Here is a 4,865-nt window from a genome sequence, read left to right on the forward strand (position 1 = left end):
ACGTGTTTTTACTGCGTTATAAACTTGGAAACATCAGTGTGCAAATTTCGTCAATTTTTATTGCACAGGGTAAGGATTAATTTACTGCACTTAAATGCTGCAATTTGTATCCAATCTGGTCCACTGACTGCAAAATTACATCACTTATGCTTCCTTCACGTGTAATCTTTCTAGATTACAAATGTACAGGTTCCAATGATGAGACTATGCAGTCAGCTCTCTCCGATACATATTATCACTTTAGGTTATGGCTACTTCCGCAGGCTTGTAGAAAAAGATTGTTTTTCCTGCGCAACCTCCGCTCTCCATGCACAGAATGCACGCCTTGTGCGCCGAGGCGTCACCTGTTTGCACAAGCTGCCTAGGAAAGATTAAGTGAAAGTTTACTGACAAAGGATCCTGCAAGGACAGAGAAACGCAACACGGATGCGAATAGGCGACAGACTGAGGATGCCTTGCCTGATGCAGCACCCTGAAACCAGCCTCTTCGTGACATTAGAAATGTGCGACCGACGCGCTCTGCCTGCACCGGCCTACCGCAGACTACCTACACGGGGGGAATTGGTCTCGATACCTCGAGAAAATCTACGGTAACCGACACGACAGGCAGCAATGAAGAAGGAAAGATGAGCAGATGTTCTGTAGTTCGGTAGTACTCACCACAAATGCTGATTATTGTACTTGCCTGTAGACTTTTGTACTCTTCCCTTCTAACTGCAGAAAATTCTGGTGTTACTACAGAACTTCCTGTTGGCACAACAAGTTAACTGTCAAACACCGTGCAGAAATTCTGTCGTGACAAGAGAGCATTTTCTGTAGATTTTCCCACAGAGAATAGGTAAATTTAATGGGAAGAAAAGTAATAAATTTCGCACGTTTGTGTGAAATGGTTGCATTTTTTTTGTATTGCACTCGGGAGTGCAGGCTGCTGATGGTGAAAGGTAAAACGAGTGTATGGCTCTCTGCCTGCGATGCTGCCCGCGGGATATTCTAAGCCTGCGTAGCCGTGAAGCTTGATGCGAGACTTATTACCGCGAGGGAAGTGGATGTTGCCAAAAGTATCATAGCCAGATGGTTGATTGCAGCTCATGGCTTTTACGCTCACTGCTCATCACTCTCGCTGTTTTCGGCTGTAGGCGCCGGTGGCAAGCGCAAGAAAAGGACGAGTATTGATGAACTCCAGCTGCATATTCGGAACTATCTGATCAGTGCCGCCTTAGACTGCTCCAAACCGGGTGTTCTCTAAATCCCGCCATACTAAAACACTTGGACCCGACGTTCACGGGTAAGTGCGAATTCTGCGGGCAGTATGATGACCTGTACCACAAGGTGTGGGCCTGCCAGCAAAATACAAATACAGAAGTAATAAGACCGCCAAATAGGAAGGGCTGGGAGGCAGCCCTGTCCAGCTCGGACCTGGAGGCCAAGCGGGCCTTGTTTCAGAGAGGCAGCGGCGGCAGCCAATGACGTCCCAGAATAGGGCCTGCCACCCAGCGCCATAACCATCCCCGCTACCCTTTCCCAAATCATATCAGTGTCACAATAAATGCTTTCTCCTCCTCCTCCTTCTCTGGTCTCCAAGTTCTTAAAAAGGCTTTATTTGCCCTCTTTTTGGTGGATAGGGAGTTGTGAGCACATGTATACATGTCCTCGATTAATGATTTTGTGCATCCGGCCAAAACTGCTTTCTGAACAATCCCCTCCTTCAGATATGCTTAGATGAAGCACCCTTGCAATTCATCAAATTCAAACGATACCCGCGACGCTGGACACCTCAAGTAACAAAGTGGAAGGTGCCAGCTGAGTTGAGTAAACTGCGAAAAGCAAAAATCGTGCGACTTGCAAAAATACCAAGATGGCAATTGTATAACTACACGACACAAGCAGTGTAATCACACCCGTGAGAACTTCAGCGGTGCCATTGCGGTTCATTCTTTGGCCCGAGAGCCTGAAACCAGAAGTCGTTAGCAGCCTCAGCGGCCATATTAACCTGGCCTCCCTGCAGAGAGATACAGTAGACCGGAAGCTTTTACCAAGAAACGTTATGCATTTGTTTCAGAAGTAATTAAGAATTCATTTTCAGGATATTTTACTCACTCTTATAAGTGGTTCCTCACTTTCCTATCAAAGAAGCCTACCATAAAGATGTCAGTCGTCTTATGCCATCTAGAATAAACTGCGAAAAGATGAATTTTTGCAAAAAAATTATACTCTACATCCTTAATAAACCTATGCTGCACTTAGTGTGATATAGACAGATCCAAATTTTTTGCCGTCTGTAACGCCCTTGTCAAACTGCCGATGGCTGGTTTTATTATTAATACACAGTAATTTCAGCATTCACCAAGGGTAGGAACAAAAATATTTCAAAACCCTGAAAAGGCCGACTGGCTGGTTGCTGGGCTCTGTAGCATGATCAGACACCGAGAAAAAATGAAGGAAGGTAATTTATTTTAGGCACCTTAAGGCATAGAACTTCTTTGTAGATTAATTCACTTAAGCGGATCGAGTCTTGCTCAAGCACTCCCTGGCATGGTGTGGCTTGGCGGTTTAGAACTGAGAAAGTGGCGCAGCGGTGTCTGTGTACTTAAAATTCCATAGACTGTGGAAAATATTCCGTAGCCCTCGACTATGGTACCTCCTCCTGTCTTTTACTCCCATCTTCTTCCCTTCCCATAAGGCGTATCTCCGGTGTACTGCGAAGTGCGAAGTGCGAAAGGTATTCCTGCTTCCATTCGTATACACCAATTTGCACTTTACGGAGCAGAGCACCCGTGTGCTGTGTGATACCAATGCACGTTAAGAACCCCAAGTATTCAAAATTTTGGAGTCCCCGACTGAGGCGTCTGAGTCGCTTTCAGGCGCTAAGCCCTATAAATTGAACTAAACGGAAAATTTTAGTTGGTTTGTTCCGGAAATAAAAGCGCAGTATCTGCCTCACTCCAGGGCGGACGCATATACGAAGTGGAGATACGAACGTTTAGACGATTTTGCCAGGCTCTGAAGTTCCGGACTACTGTTTCGCACTAAAGCATACTGTGAATGGACAATGCCTATAGAGTGATGTGGTATCCAGTAATGCAGAATTCAAGGCAATAAAAAACAAAAACAAATGCGAGTATTTCCCCCCCCCCCCCCCCGATGTGTCTAGACATACTAGTTATTTTCTCGAAATGGGAATATCTAGAAGAATCAGATTAGGATAGAGCGCATTTGGAATGTACTCACACATTATTATTGCCAGCTTACCGGTATCACTCAAGAGGTGCATGTTACCGGTACTCACCGGGTCTGCAACATGGAGGTTCACGAAAATTGTTTGCTGATCACAACGCAGAGGGCTGTGGAACGAGAAATAGTAGGGGTAACGTTAAGAGATAGGAAACGTGCAGAGTGGGTCAGAGAAATAATTCAAATTCCTGACATTCTAGTGGACATCAAGAAAAAGAAATGGGCATGGGCAGGATATGTAGTGCGAAGAGAGGATAACCGATGGGCGCTTAGGGTAACAAACTGGATTCCAAGGGAAGGAAAGCGTAGCAGGGGGCGGCAGAAAGCTTAAATGGGCGGATGGGGTTAAGTTCGCAGAGGTCACGTTGATGCACCTAGTACAGGACCGGGTTAATTGAAAGAAAATGGGAGAGGCCTTCTCCCTGCAGTGGGTACAGTCCGGCGGATAACAATGATGATGATGATGTCCTGATAATATCTGAAAAAAAAAAAACCTTATTCTCGAGAATTTTCATTGGGTTTGTTCGACGACTGACCCATAGACATCTTGCGATATTTTAAAGCTACCTCTGCATTTCCAGACTGGTTAGGCCATTAGAGAAAGTGCGATGCATTTTTTTTTTCTTTTTGGTGTGACGATCACGGAATCATTTTTTTTTACTCTTGACCTCGTGAGCTTGAGTCGAAAGATGGGAATGTTTGGAAACTGAAACTGGACGTCATCAAACACCTTTTTCTCTGCCGGATAAGTATAAACATAGCCAGAAAGAGCCACGAAAAAAAAAAAAAAAACATTACATAGGTTTAATGAAGAATAACTGGAAAAAACACTAGTTCGCCGTAGTTCATTATAGATGTTATTGCTGTTGCTATTTTTTCACCATCACTTGACAGAGGGGTGCTCGTGAAGAGGACCGTGGTGCGTGTTGCCCAATTTGCCAGGAGGGACATGGATATAAACCCTCACTTTAACCACTCCGTACAAACATGCCTTGTGGCCTGGGGACAGCATATCTAAGTCGGGATCTGAGGGCCGTGAAAAGCTAGATTTTTATCTCATCCTCCTATTTTAATAGCGAAGCCATAGCGGGCAGTGCCAACTCGGGCCCTTTTTTTTTGTGTGTGTGTGTGTGTGTGACGCAGCAAATCAGGGATCTGTTTAGACTTCGCCAAGCAGTGATTTCGCATAAAAATTAGCTGTGGTGTAGCTCTGGTTAAGCCTGAATGGAAGCGGAAGCTTCTGCCTGGATACGCCTGTCGTCTTCCATTGCGAAGCGGCTTCTTCCCCATTTCTCTTTTCTACTCGCTTATATGCTGCTTCTGAAGTCAATTATGATGTCAGGGCTTTTAACCAAACTCATTCGGGCGTGGAAGTCTTCCAGTGGTATGACATTGTCTCTACGTCGAACTCCGGGCACACCGCCATCACAACGTTCGAACAAGCCTTCTGTCTATTTAACAAGGGCACAATGGGATCGACTTGAGGCTATAAATCGAGAGGCAATGAGGGTCATCACCTGCCTCCCTCGCATTACACCAATCGTGGCACTCCAAGAAAACGCACAACTAAACACAATAGATGAACTGGTGCAGCAACGACGTAATGCACGCAAGCTTAAGGCCACACTCTCTCA

This window comes from Amblyomma maculatum, chromosome 1 (assembly GCF_055883805.1).
Source record: "Amblyomma maculatum isolate TAMU_Amacu chromosome 1, ASM5588380v1, whole genome shotgun sequence".
Classification (NCBI taxonomy): Eukaryota; Metazoa; Arthropoda; class Arachnida; order Ixodida; family Ixodidae; genus Amblyomma; species Amblyomma maculatum.